Raw genomic sequence first — 15,930 nt, 5'->3', positions numbered from 1 at the left:
TCCTCCGTCTAGCACACTGACAAGTGGGCCCCATGCTTATGTATGCCAACGTGGTAGTCAATTATTTTGCCAAAGTCGGCTATCACACCCTTTCGATGCCACGCCAATGTACCCACTAAAAACAAGTTAGACTTGTTTGGTTCAATCGCCTCCCTAGGTGTTTCGAGAGGAATTGGGCCGTCGCGAGGCGGTTTTGTAGGTGGGGAGGCGGCAAAAAACAGGGGAAAATGCATGAACCAGCTAGACGAGAGATTTGGTTGATTTTATGTCACTGAATAATATAAAATATTATGAGTGCGGATGCTCCACCAGGAGGTTCCCTGCTCCTTCTCGGTCGTCGGTAATCTATGTTCTTCCACTTTTTTTTACATAAGCTTTGTTCATCCCTTTGCCAACACGCGGGACATCTAGCATCAAGGTGCACATGTCATTCAAGAAAATGGAGATAGGCAGTGCGTAAGTGAGTCGTGCACTTTGATGGCACTAATACGTCTCCATCGTATCTATAATTTTTGATTGTTCCATGCCAATATTCTACAACTTTCATATACTTTTGGCAAATTTTTATACTATTTTTTGGGACTAACATATTGATCCAGTGCCTAGTGTCATTTCCTGTCTGTTGCATGTTTTATGTTTCGCAGAAACCCCATATCAAATGGAGTCCAAACGGGATAAAAACGGACGGAGAATTATTTTGGAATATTTGTGATTTTTGGGAAGTAAAATCAACGCAAGAAGGTGCCCAAGGTGGCCACGAGACAGGGGCCCACGCCCACTCTAGGTGGGCACGCCCCCCACCCTCCTGGGCCCCTTGTAAGGCGGCTGATGCCCTTCTTTGGCCGCAAGAAAGCTAATTTTTGTAAAAAGATCTGGGCAAAGGTTTCAATCCAATCGGAGTTACAGATCTCCGGATATAAAAGAAACGGTGCTAGGGCAGAATCCCAGAACGCAGAAACAGAGAGAGATAGAGAGATAGATCCAATCTCGGAGGGGCTCTCGCCCCTCCCACGCCATGGGAGCCAAGGACCAGAGGGGAAACCCTTCTTCCATCTAGGGAGGAGGTCAAGGAAGAAGAAGAAGAAGGGGGGCTCTCTCCCCCTTGCTTCCGGTGGCGCCGGAACACCGCCGGGGGCCATCATCATCACCACGATCTTCACCAACACCTCCATCATCTTCACCAAGATCTCCATCACCTTCCCCCATCTATATTCAGTGGTCCACTCTCCCGCAACCCGCTGTACCCTCTACTTGAACATGGTGCTTTATGCTTCATATTATTATCCAATGATGTGTTGTCATCCTATGATTTCTGAGTAGATTCTCGTTGTCCTACCGTTGATTGATGAATTGCTATGATTGGTTTGAGTTGCATGTTTTATTATTGGTGCTTTCCTGTTGTGCCCTCCGTGTCGCGCAAGCATGAGGGATTCCCGCTGTAGGGTTTGCAATATGTTCATGATTTGATTATGGTGGGTGGCGTGAGTGACAGAAGCACCCGAGTAAGTAGGTTGTTTATGTATGGGATAAAGGGGACTTGATACTTTAATGCTATGGTTGGGTTTTACCTTAACGATCTTTAGTAGTTGCGGATGCTTGCTGGAGTTCCAATCATAAGTGCATATGATCCAAGTAGAGAAAGTATGTTAGCTTATGCCTCTGCCTCAAATAGAATTGCAATAGTGATTATCGGTCTAGTAAAGTAGTCAATTGCTAAGGGACAATTTCACAACTCCTACCACCACTTTTCCACACTTGCTATATTTACTTTATTGCTTCTTTATCTAAACAGCCCCTACTTTTTATTTACGTGTTCTTTATTATCATGCAAACCTATCCAACACCACCTACAAAGTACTTCTAGTTTCATACTTGTTCTAGGTAAAGCGACCGTCAAGCGTGCGTAGAGTTGTATCGGTGGTCGATAGAAATTGAGGGAATATTTGTTCTGCCTTTAGCTCCTTGTTGGGTTCGACACTCTTACTTATCAAAAGAGGCAACAACTGATCCCCTACACTTGTGGAGTTATCAAGACCTTTTTTCTGGCGCCATTGCCGGGGAGTCATAGTGTGGGGTGAATATTCTCGTGTGTGCTTGTTTGCTTTATCACTAAGTAATTTTATTTGTTATTCTTAGTTGTTCTCTATCTTTAGTTATGGGTAGGAAACGCAAAGTACCAAAAAAATGTTGTACCTACTGCATCAATGGTTGAAGAACCACTCAAAATCTATCACACTACTGAAGCTTTTTACTTGGATTATCTTCAATCCCTATGTGCTCGTGCTGAAACCCCAACTTGCTTTGTTGAGGGCAAATCTTTAGATGAGCATGCTTGTTATGTGCGACACCGTATATCTGAAAAAGGGAAACTTTTATTGGATCAAATTCATCGTTCGCAATGCTATGCTTGGACTTTATGCGAACTATATGATTTTACTTGTTGTTCTAAAAACCCTAAGAAACACATTCCCTATCAATGCTTGTCTAGTGATAATGGAATCATATCTTCGTATGTTAAGGGTGTTTATAATTACTATGATGTTCGACAAACTGAAGAATTTGTTGCTTTTAAGGGTGCTTATGAAATTGCTTCTTTGATTGAAAATTATGATGCTACTCTCTATAAATCTGAAATTTATTCCATACTTGAATATTGTTATGATAATTATGCTTCTAATCCTTATGTTAAACTATATATTGAGGAATTCTCTGCTGTCCAAGAAGAGACTAATATCTTGCAGGAGTCTATGGAAGAAGAAATTGATGAAATTGTAAGCTCATTGGATGAAAATGATGATGAGGAGAGCGAAGAACAAAAGGAGGAAGAGCGGATTAGCTACCCGCGCCCACCTTCTAATGAGAGTAACTCTTCAACTCATACATTGTTTAATTTCCCTTCGTGCTTACCGAAGGATGATTGCTATGATGATTATTATGATCCCGTCGATTCTCTTGAAATACCCCTTTTTGATGATGCTTGTTATGCTTGTGGCCAAGATGCCAATATGAATTATGCTTATGGAGATAAACTTGATATAGTTCCTTATGTTAAACATGAAATTGTTGCTATTGCACCCACGCATGATAGTCCTATTATCTTTTTGAATTCTCCAAACTACACTATATTGGAGAAGTTTGTGCTTACTAAGGATTATATTGATCGGTTGCCTTTTACCATTGCACATGATGATTTTGATAGATATAATATGCATGTGCTTGCTGCTCCTAATTGCAATTATTATGAGAGAGGAACTATATCTCCACCTCTCTATGTTTCCAACACGATAGAATTGCAAGAAACTGCTTATACTATGCATTGGCCTTTACTTGGTGTGCATGAATTGTTCCTTTATGACATGCCAATGCATAGGAAGAGAGTTATACTTCATTTTTGCATTATATATGTTACTTTGTGCGCACTACTAAATTACAAATCATTGTTAATTAAAATTTGCTTTGATATACCTTGGGATCCGTGTGGATCCATTACTTGAGCACCATATGCCTAGCTTAATGGCTTTAAAGAAAGCGCTGCTAGGGAGACAACCCGGAAGTTTTAGAGAGTCATTTATTTCTGTTGAGTGCTTTTATATAGTCTAGAAACAAAAAAAATAAAGAGGGGAACCCAAAACTTTTCAAAAAGGAAAGTGAAAGTGTGAGAGACAAGCATTGTTGAAGTGGGAGAGCTCCTTGAACTTTGTTCATGCTCACGGAAACTTTGTGAATCTTGATTACAGAAACTTTTCATAAAAAATAATTATCCCCTTTTACAATTCCATTGTTTTATAAAAATAATGTGCCAAGGTTTTCCTTTAGGATGTTTACAATGCTTGTTGGTTTGTACGGTGCAGGACAGAAACTTTGGCTGTAGTGTGCGATTTTACATTTCTTATTGGAATGTCAAACGGTTATGATTCTTTTTGCATTGTCTTTATGTACAACTTTTTTAGTTTTCCCAATTTTGGTAGAATTTTTGGGGTACCATAAGTATGGTGAATGTTCAGATTGCTACAGACTGTTCTGTTTTTGACAGATTCTGTTTTTGATGCATAGTTTGCTTGTTTTGATGAAACTATCAATTGCTATCAGAGGATTAAGCCATGAAAAAGCTATATTAAAGTAGACACAATGCTTCTGAGTTTATACTAACAGATTTGCTTTATTATACTAACGGATCTTACCGAGTTTTCTGTTGAAGTTTTGTGTGGATGAAGTGTTTGATCGAGGAGGTCTCGATATGAGGAAAAGGAAGAGAGGCAAGAGCTCAATCTTGGGGATGCACAAGCCACCCCAAGTAAATATTCAAGGAGACTCAAGCGTCTAAGCTTGGGGATGCCCTGGAAGGCATCCCCTGTTTCTTCAATAAGTATCGATATGTTTTCGGATTCGTTTCGTTCATGCGATATGTGCAAGTCTTGGAGCGTCTTTTGCATTTAGTTTTCACTTTTATTTTATGCACCATGCTGGTATGAGATAGTCCTTGGTTGATTTATAGAATTCTCATTGCACTTCACTTATATCTTTTGAGTATGGCTTTATAGAATGCTTCATGTGCTTCACTTATATCATTTGAAGTTTGGATTGCCTGTTTCTCTTCACATAGAAAACCGCCATTTATAAAATGCTCTTTTGCTTCACTTATATTTGTTAGAGCGTGGGCATATCTTTTGTAGAAAGAATTAAACTCTCTTGCTTCACTTATATTTATCTAGAGAGATGACAGGAATTGGTCATTCACATGGTTAGTCATAAAATCCTTGTGGATCACTGAATATGATATCCTTGCAATAGTTTTGCGGTATAGAGATGATAATATGTGGGAGGTACTAGTAGATGGTTGTGTTCAGTAATGATGTTGGTGTTAAGGTTTGTGATTCCCGAAGCATGCACGTATGGTCTACTAACTATGTAACCAAATTGGCGTGCATTGTATTTGGATTGTTTATCTCTGCCTGAAGGTCGGGCGCGCGCGATGGTTAACTCCTACCAACCTCCCCCCTAGGAGCATGCGTGTAGTACTTTGTTTCAAGGGCTAATAAATTTTAGCAATAAGTATGTGAGTTCTTTATGACTAATGTTGAGTCCATGGATTATACGCACTCTCACCCTTCCATCATTGCTAGCTCTTCGGTACCGTGCATTGCCCTTTCTCACCTCGAGAGTTGGTGCAAACTTTGCCGGTGCATCCAAACCCCGTGATACGATACGCTCTATCACACATAAACCTCCTTATATCTTCCTCAAAACAGTCACCACACCTACCTATCATGGCATTTCCATAGCCATTCCGAGATATATTGCCATGCAACTTCCATCATCATCATATACATGACTTGAGCATTCATTGTCATATTGCTTTGCATGATCGTAAGATAGCTAGCATGATGTTTTCATGGCTTGTCAGTTTTTTGATATCATTGCTATGCTAGATCATTGCACATCCCGGTACACCGCCGGAAGCATTCATAAAGAGTCATATCTTTGTTCCAGTGTCGAGTTGTAATATTGAGTTGTAAGTAAATAAAAGTGTGATGATCATCATTATAGAGCATTGCCCCATGAAAAAAAATAAAAAAATGAAAAAGAGAGAGAGGCCAAAGAAGCCTAAATAAAAAGGGGGGCCAAATAAGCCCACCCAAAAAAAGAAAAAAAAGAAACGAAAAGGGGCAATGTTACTATCCTTTTTCCACACTTGTGCTTCAAAGTAGCACCATGTTCTTCATATAGAGAGTCTCCTATATTGTCACTTTCATATACTAGTGGGAATTTTCATTATAGAACTTGGCTTGTATATTCCAACGATGGGCTTCCTCAAATGCCCCAGGTCTTCATGAGCAAGCAAGTTGGATGCACACCCACTTAGTTTTCAGTATGAGCTTTCATACACTTATAGCTCTAGTGCATCCGTTGCATGGCAATTCCTACTCCTCGCATTGACATCAATTGATAGGCATCTCCATAGCCCATTGATTAGCCGCGTCGATGTGAGACTTTCTCCCTTTTTGTCTTCTCCACATAACCTCCACCATCATATTTTGTTCCACCCATAGTGCTATATCCATGGCTCACGCTCATGTATTGCGTGAAAGTTGAAAAAGTTTGAGAATACTAAAGTATGAAACAATTGCTTGGCTGACACCGGGATAGGCATGAGGGGTACCTTGTGTTAAGAAAAGGGAGCATACAAGACTATATGATTTTGTAGGGATAATGTTCTAGAAGCATTGATATTTTGAAAGACATGATTGTTTGTTGGGATGCCCTAAGTATTATTGTTTTTATGTCAAAAGATAGACTATTGCTTTGAATCACTCGTGTCTTAATATTCATGCCATGATTAGACATATGATCAAGATTATGCTAGGTAGCATCCCACATCAAAAATTATCTTTTTTATCATTTACCTACTTGAGGACGAGCAGGAATTAAGCTTGGGGATGCTGATACGTCTCCATCGTATCTATAATTTTTGATTGTTCCATGCCAATATTCTACAGCTTTCATATACTTTTGGCAACTTTTTATACTATTTTTTGGGACTAACATATTGATCCAGTGCCCAGTGCCAGTTCTTGTCTGTTGCATGTTTTATGTTTCGCAGAAACCCCATATCAAATGGAGTCCAAATGGGATAAAAACGGATAGAGAATTATTTTAGAATATTTGTGATTTTTGGGAAGTAAAATCAACGCGAGACGGTGCCAGAGGTGGCGACGAGACAGGGGCCCACGCCCACTCTAGGTGGGCGTGCCCCCCACCCTCATGGGCCCCTCGTAAGGCGGTTGATGCCCTTCTTTGGCCGCAAGAAAGCTATTTTTTGGAAAAAAGATATGGGCAAAGGTTTCAATCCAATGGGAGTTACGGATCTCCGGATATAAAAGAAACGGTGCCAGGGCAGAATCCGGGAACGCGGAAACAGAGAGAGACGGAGAGACAGATCCAATCTTGGAGGGGTCTCGCCCCTCCCACGCCATAGAGACCATGGACCAGAGGGGAAACCCTTCTCCCATCTAGGGAGAAGGTCAAGGAAGAAGAAGAAGAAGAAGAAGAAGAAGAAGAAGAAGAAGAAGAAGAAGAAGAAGGGGATCTCTCCCACCCTCGCTTCCAATGGCGCCGGAACGCCGTCGGGGCCATCATCATCAGTACAATCCACACAAACACCTCCGTCATCTTCACAAACATCTTCATCACCTTCCCCCATCTATCTACAGCGGTCCACTCTTCGCATACCATCCTCAAACCGACGGCCAAACGGAGGTGATGAACCGGACGCTCTCCACTCTACTTCCCGTGTTGATCAAGAAGAACATCAAGGAGTGGGAGGAGTGTTTACCCATCACCGAGTACGCCTACAACCATGCAAGACATTCTACCTCTTCCTCTACAAGAGCTCACCAACTTCGATGCGAGTGCACGGGCAAGCTACATCAAGAAGATGCATGAGGACACAAGGAACACCATCGAGCGCCAAGTATAACGACTAGCGACCAAGCTCGACGTAAACAAGCAACCCATGATCTTCAACATTGGTGATCTCGTGTGGCTACACCTTCGCAAGGACCGCTTCCCCAACGAACGCAAGTCCAAACTTCTACCTCAAGCCGATGGACCTTTCAAGGTGCTAGCACGCTACAACAACAATGCCTACAAGATCGACCTCCCACGAGACAAGTACAACATGAGCGACATCTTCAATGTCAAGGACCTCACGCCATACCATGGTGATGAAACTTTCGATCCGAGGTCAGATCTTTCCCAGGGGGGGAGATGATGCGGAGCATCCCTCGCTCATCCCCATGGACGTACCTACATCTCCCTCAACACCACTTGGACCCATGACAAGAGCTTGAGCAAAGGTTATCGAAGATAAGGTGAACTAGCTCCTCTCTGAACTCTCCCTCTCTACCCACGAGCCACGAGACATGGCTACTACCTCATGCGGAGAATCTATGTGTGATCAGGTACTTGGAGGAGAGCCACGGGATAGCTACACTCAATGGCCAAGATGGCGAGAACACCAAGCGTGAAGATCAAGAGGAAGGACTGCTTTGGAAGCTACAGGACCCGGACGACCGGCCAGGCACGCCCCCTGGAGGATGCTACAGCCGAGAGGAGAAAGAAAGGCCAGACCTACAGGCCTCAGACGACCGGACCAACCCAAACGACCGGCCACTCCCAGGCACCGGACGATCGAGCCCTTACAGACGACCGTGCCAACGACCACAGAACGGAAATTACGGAAATCCAAAGGCGTCCGGACGACCGTGCCAGCGACCACAGAACAGAATCTGCGGACATCCGAGGAACCCCGGACGTTCGGGACCCCGCAAGCCTCCGGACGACCGGCGCCCCACGGACGTCCGGACCCTGGCTGCGTCCAGCTGCGGGTTGAGGACCAAGTACCCCTTCACTTCACCCCTCTTTTGCACTAAGACTATATATAGACCACTCCCACCTCCTAGATAGGGTTAGCATTGTGATAGCTCACTTGAGATAGAGCATTGCTCATCCGTACCGGATCTACTCCATCGTGAGGGACCGCACCTCTTCGGAGAAGATCCATCCGGTTTCAAGGCCTCCATCAGGAGAAGACAATCAAGACCTCCTCACGGAGAAGAACGATTACTCTTGTATCTCCCTTTGTTGACTTTGGATTCTCATGTTACTTTGTGACTCGATGATCTAGCCCTTGTGTGATCAATCACTTGTCGGTTGAGTGTTCCTCTTGTTTTCCCCCGTGATTTCCCTCGTGTTCTTCCGTGCGTTCTTCGTGTTTCCCCATAGGATCCTCTCCAAACGTGAAAGATCGGCCCCATAAGGTTCCACCCTACATCATCTTGGTATCATGAGCCACGTTGATCACGTTTTTGGAGCCCCTACCCCATGTTTTCTAGCTTGATTTTGTTGTTTTCTTCCTAAATCCAAAAATCCCCACCAAAAATAGCCCCAATTTTTTTTTTGTGATTTGTTGGTGAGTTGAAATTTTGTTGGATTTGGTCCATGGATTTGTGTTGCCACGTGTGGATCTAGCTTTCCCCACCCTCCCCACCCTTTTCCAGCCACAAATCCGCTTGATTTCGACTTCACCATCTCCTACCACCCCGAAATCGTGCAGTTCATCACGCGCCCGATTTTCGCCCAGGATACGGACAACCGGACCCAGCCGGACGTCTGACGACGACCTCCGGACGACCGTGACCACCCGGACGTCTGGGCAACTCTGACGAAACTGAATTTTATTCAGTTCGGCCACCACCACATCTTCCAAACCCACATACACCACCATCATCCCCCAATACCTCCTATGCCGATTTTGACACGTTTTGGTCTTTGAGATTTTGAGTTGTGGCTCCCGTTTCCTATTGCATTTCGGCTATATAGGTATGGTTCGACATCATCATCTCCACGGCTCATCTTCGCAAAGGTCTTATCATCGCCAAGGACGGTAACCTCGACAACATATTTGTCATACCTTGCAATTGCATTGATACCCGCATGGCCTTACATTTGCGTAGCTTACCCATCGAGACTAGCCATTGAGTATTGCCGGCAACGTGACTTGTGCACATTAGTGATCATACTCCATAGCATACATACCATACCATAGTGGTGCATATCTTGACATCAACTTTTGTGTCACAAAGTTGTCATCGCATACACAATTCCTATCTTGGTTCGTGAAGTTTTGCATGAGAAAAGAGCTCAAAAGTGAAACGGCCACCCAAGCTTTTAAGCAAAGAGAAAAGATAAGCAAAGAGCTTATACGCAAGAACCAAGCATCATACTACATTAAGATTGGCACACTCGATCATCTTGGGAGCACCGAAATACCATACATATAGCATACTTGGGATAGAGGTCATTGCATTTTTGCCTAGTAGGTTCTGCACGAGTTTCGTGTCCGCCTATTGTGCAATCGTGCTAGCGTCTCTCGTGTATTGTGCAACAAGAGCATTTTCGTGGATTCCACATTTTGGCTCACTTTTGGCTTGCACAATCCCACTTATCTATTTGTGTGTGTGTTTCCATGTACCATTACTTGCTTGCTCTACTTGTTGCACTTGCAAATTTGTGAATCTTTTCCAACATTATTGAAGCTCACTTACAATTGCATCAAATTTTGTGCCACCATCCTAACCAAGCTCCACCCTTTTACTTGTGTAGGTGTGAGAACCAACAAGAATTGGTACCAATAGTGCTATTTAATTGTACGCATTTGAGTGAACTTGATCATCGTCAACATCGGTCAAGGTACATTGGTATAAGTCCTTCTCTTTCTACCACTCACATTTTGCTTGGAATGATGGATAGGCCGAGTACTTCTACTAACCCACATCGAGCAAGATGACGACATGTCATCATACGTCACCAAGAGCCACCTCTTTGGTGCGCAACGAGCGTTGCATCAAGAGAAACAAGCTATGAACGAACGCATCGACAACCTCGCCACCAACTTGCGACTCTTCGAGCAATGTACCAAGGACTACTTCGACAACAAGCTCGACGCTCACAAGCAAGAGAACGATGCAAGAATGGACGAGATCCGCGCCTTGTTGGTGAACCATCCTCCTTCAACTTCTTCATACTCAAGACGGAGCCACTCAAGTCGACACTCTGACGACACCTTCTCCGAATCAAGTACACCGTCATCGAACACTCTTCGACGAGCCGCGTGTCAAGACCGTCATGCATCTCGCAATCCTCTCCATGACAAGCATTCACAAGAGCGAGTTTATGAACGAGTACCTCATCCTCAACCACACCAAGTCGCTTTTGCACAAGCTCAAGAACGACAACGGCGCCAAGAGGAAGAACGAGTGCGTCTACACCAAGAGGAACAAGATGTCGAGGCTTAACATCTTCAACAACAACAACATGAAGCGCAAGCTCTTGAGGCGCAACGTGCCCTTCAAGAATCAAGTCGAGCCATCGCAAACCGCAATCGCGAACGGCGCAATTAAGAGGAAGCACTTCGTGAAGAAATCCAAGAGCGGAACTACCAACCGTGTGTGCAACGTCAAGTTCCTCAAGCTCATCCACAAGCTCGTAAAGCTCCACCTCAACCTCACGTTCAACAAGAGCAAGTTGATCATGGACTTCCTCCATGCCAAGAGCAACATGACGATGATTACCCTCACCGTTAAGGGTGTCATCATCACCATCGCCAACAACACAATGAAGAGAAACGCTATGGCAAGCTCAAGTTCACAATGCCCAAGTTCAATGGAAACAATGATCCCGAAGAGTACCTATCATGGGCATTGAAGGTAGACAAAATATTTTGTTTGCACAACTATGAGGAAGAGAAAAAGATTGCTATGGCATCACCTGAGTTCCAAGACTATGTGCTCATATGGTGGGAACAAGTCCCTGAGCGCCGAGAAGCAAGAGGTGAACCACCTATCACCACTTGGGCTCAAATGAAGGATGTCATGCAAGCACGTTTTGTGCCCACATACTACAACCCCGGCCTCTTCAAGAAGCTACAACTCCTCAAGCAAGGAACAAAGAGTGTTGAAGAATACTACAAGGAAATGGAGATAGCCATGATTCGAGCCAATGTCAGGGAAGATGATGAGAAAACAATGGCACGTTTCTTGAATGGACTCAATCATCCCATCAAGAAGATCACCGACTTCCAACCCTACTCCAACCTCATTGAGCTCGTGCACCAAGCTACAAAGGAGGAACATCAAGTGCAAGATGACTTCAAGTACGCCAAGTACTCGTCCAAGACCTACGGCTTCTCCAAGAACCAAGCTTCAAAAACTCCTCCAACCTCTACCTCAGCCAAGCCTTCTCCAAGCAACGACGATAAGTCAAGTTACAAGAAAACTTCGACAAGTTCAAGTCGTCATCCTCCTACTACAAGAAACTTCATGTCGCATGCTTCGTCATCTACTCCGACCGATGAGACCATCAAGACAAGCTCCTTCAAGTGTTTCACTTGCGGCGGCCGAGGCCACAAATCCTATGAATGCACAAACAAGCGCACCATGATCCTCAATGATGATGGAACCTATGACTCCATGAGTGACGAGGAGATGGAAGCCCTTGAGCAAGTGGCCATGCACCAGCGAGTGAATGAGGATGAAGATGATCAAGTCTTTTGTGATGAGGATTCGAGCCCCGCTCTTGTTGTCTCCAAGGTTTTGACTCTTCAACATCAACAAGAAGAAGACCAAAGATGCCACATCTTCTACACAAAGTCCGGCATCAATGGAAGGTCCGTCAAGGTCATCATCGATAGAGGTAGTTGCCACAACTTGGCAAGTGAAGAACTATGCTCCAAGATTCAATTGGTCAAGTGAAGCACCCGCACCCATACAAAGTCCAATGGCTAAGTGACTCCGGCACTATATGAGTTGAGCATACGGTCCAAGTCTCCTTCAAAATTGGTGCATATGAGGACACTTTGGAGTGTGATGTCGTCCCGATGTCCATTTGCCACCTCCTTGTTGGTCAACCATGGCAATTTGAATGTGGTGTCATCCACAATGGGCGTACGAATCACTATAGCTTCAAGATGAAAGGGAAGGAGTATGTGCTATGACCTATGTCTCCTAGTCAAGTGATAGCCGACAAGCAAGACACCCATCATGGAGAGAAGAGTGAGAAAGTGATCCACCAAAAAGTGAGTGAGAGCCACAAGCCAAACTTGAGCGCCCCTTCGCCTACAGAGAAAAACCTAGTCCTATTTGCCACAAAAAGTGAGATGAGAGAAGTGTGTGAGAACCCATTGAGTGTTATGCACTTTGTCCTTGTGTGCAAGGATGGGGAACCAAAAACTAACACCTCTCACGAGCTACCTTTAGTGTTTCAATCTCTTTTGCAGGAATTCCAAGATGTTTTCCCCGATGAGCTACCTCCGGGTCTACCTCCTCTACGAGGCATTGAGCATCGAATCGACCTCATCCCAGGTGCGCCCCTTCCAAACAAAGCTCCATACCGCGTCAACCCCGAAGAAGCTAAGGAGATCCAACGGCAAGTACAACAACTAATCGACAACGGTCATGTACGTGAAAGCCTAAGCCCTTGTGTCGTTCCGGTTATACTTGTCCCTAAGCAAGATGGAAGTTTTTGCATGTGTTCCGATTGTAGACCTATAAATGCTATTACCGTTCGCTATAAGCATCCCATTCCTCGCATAGACGATATGCTTGATGACTTAGCGATGCCGCCTTTTTCTCAAAAATTGATCTTAAGAGTGGCTATTATCAAATCCGCATACAAGAAGGTGATGAATGGGAAACCGCTTTCAAAACCAAATTTGGCTTGTACGAGTGGTTAGTCATGCCTATGGGTTTATCGGAAGCTCCCGGTAATTTCATGCGTCTTATACATTTTGTGCTTCGACCTTATATTGGAGTCTTTGTTGTGGTTTACTTTGATGATATTCTTGTCTTTAGCAAATCCATGAAAGAGCATCTTAATCATGTTAGGGCTGTTTTGCAAACCCTTCGCAAGGAACGTCTTTATGCAAACTTGAAAAAAATGCACGTTTGGTGTTGACAAACTTGTTTTCTTGGCTTTCGTTGTCTCTTCCAAGGGTGTCCATGTCGATGAATCTAAAATCGAAGCAATTAAAACTTGGCCCCAACCCACCAATTTGCAACAAGTGTGTAGCTTTCTTGGTCTTGTGTGTTTTTATCGTCGCTTTGTGAAAGATTTTAGCACTATTGCCGCTCCTTTGCATGCCTTGAGTAAGAAGAATGCTCCTTTTGTTTGGGGATCTTTGCAATCCACTGATTTTGATGAGCTCAAGTCTTTGCTTACTCATGCTCCGATTCTTGCTTTACCCAACTTTGACAAAACTTTTGAAGTTCATTGTGATGCAAGCGGTACCGGAATTGGTGGAGTTTTAATGCAAGAAAGACGAGCCATTGCTTATTTTAGTGAAAAACTCTCCGGTGCTCAACTTAACTATCCCATCTATGACAAAGAATTGTATGCTTTAGTGTGTGTGCTACATGTTTGGGAACATTATCTTAGACCTCATGAGTTTGTCATCCATACCGATCATGAAACGCTTAAGTACTTAAAAGGTCAAACTAAGCTGAACCACCGTCATGCCAAATGGAGTGAATTTATCGAATCTTTCCCCTATGTGATCAAGTACATTAAGGGTAAGGAAAATGTAGTTGCGGATGCACTTTCACGCATATGCACGCTTGTCACTAAACTTGACTTGAATGTTATTGGTTTTGAGCACATAAAAGACTTGTATGCTAATGATCCACCTTTTGCTACTCCTTATGCTAAATGTTTGACGCATACATCTTGGGAACGATATTACATCAAGGATGGTTATCTTATGAGAGCTAACAAACTATGCATTCCTGAGTCTTCTCTTCATTTTCTCCTTTTGCAAGAGGCTCATGGAGGCGGACTCATGGGACATTTTGGACGCGACAAGACATTCGCCATGCTCTCCAAGAACTACTTTTGGCCCAAGATGTTTCGCGATGTCTCACGCTTCACCAACCGATGCTCTACATGTCGCAAAGCTATGTATAAAGCTCAATCCCATGGTCTTTACATGCCTCTTCCTATTCCTTATCAACCTTGGGAAGACATTAGCATGGATTTTGTACTTGGTTTGCCTAGAACTCAAAATGGAAAGGATTCTGTGTTTGTTGTTGTGGACAGATTTTCTAAAATGGCACATTTCATTCCTTACAACAAGATAGACGATGCTTCACACGTTGCAAATCTCTTTTGTAGGGAAATCTTGTGCCTCCATGGAGTACCAAAGACAATCGTCTCCGACCGTGACGTCAAGTTCTTCAGTTAATTTTGGAAGACGCTATGCGCCAAGCTCGGAATCAAGCTCTTGTTCTCATCTGCATACCATCCTCAAACCGACGGCCAAACGGAGGTGACAAACCAGATGCTCTCCACTCTACTTCGCATGTTGATCAAGAAGAACATCAAGGAGTGGGAGGAGTGTTTACCCATCGCCGAGTATGCCTACAACCGTGCAAGACATTCGACTACCGGCAAGTCCCCCTTCGAGGTCGTCTACGGCTTCAACCCGTTGTCCCCATTGGAAATTCTACCTATTCCTCTACAAGAGCGCACCAACTTGGATGCGAGTGCACGGGCAAGCTACATCAAGAAGATGCATGAGGATACAAGGAACACCATCGAGCGCCAAGTACAACGACTAGCGACCAAGCTCAACGTCAACAAGCAACCCATGATCTTAAACATTGGCGATCTCGTGTGGCTACACCTTTGCAAGGACTGCTTCCCCAACGAACACAAGTCCAACCTTCTACCTCGAGCCAATGGACCTTTCAAGGTGCTAGCACGCTACAACAACAACGCCTACAAGATCGACCTCCCATGAGACAAGTACAATGTGAGCGACAGCTTCAACGTCAAGGACCTCGCACCATACCATGGTGATGAAACTTTCGATCCGAGGTCGGATCTTTCCCAAGGGGGGGGGAGATGATGCGGAGCATCCCTCGCTCATCCCCATGGGCGTACCTACATCTCCCTCAACACCACTTGGACCCATGACAAGAGCTCGAGCAAAGGCTATCGAAGATAAGGTGAACTCGCTCCTCTCCGATCTCTCCCTCTCTACCCACGAGACATGGCTACTACCTCATGCAGAGACTCTGTGTGTGATCAAGTACTTGGAGGAGATCCATGGGACAGCTACACTCAATGGCCAAGATGGCGAGAACACCAAGCGTGAAGATCAAGAGGCAGGACTACTTTGGAAGCTATAGGACCAGGACGATCGGCCAGGCGCGGACGTCCGACCCCTGGAGGATGCTACAACCAAGAGGAGAAAGACAGGACAGAGCTACAGGCCTCGGACGATCGGCCCAGCCCAGACGACCAGCCACTCCCAGGCACTGGACGACCGAGCCCTTACGGACGACTGTGCCAATGACCACATAATGGAAATTACGA

The sequence above is a fragment of the Triticum dicoccoides genome, chromosome 7B (assembly GCF_002162155.2).
Source record: "Triticum dicoccoides isolate Atlit2015 ecotype Zavitan chromosome 7B, WEW_v2.0, whole genome shotgun sequence".
Lineage (NCBI taxonomy): Eukaryota > Viridiplantae > Streptophyta > Magnoliopsida > Poales > Poaceae > Triticum > Triticum dicoccoides.
This window is presented reverse-complemented; position numbering follows the sequence as displayed.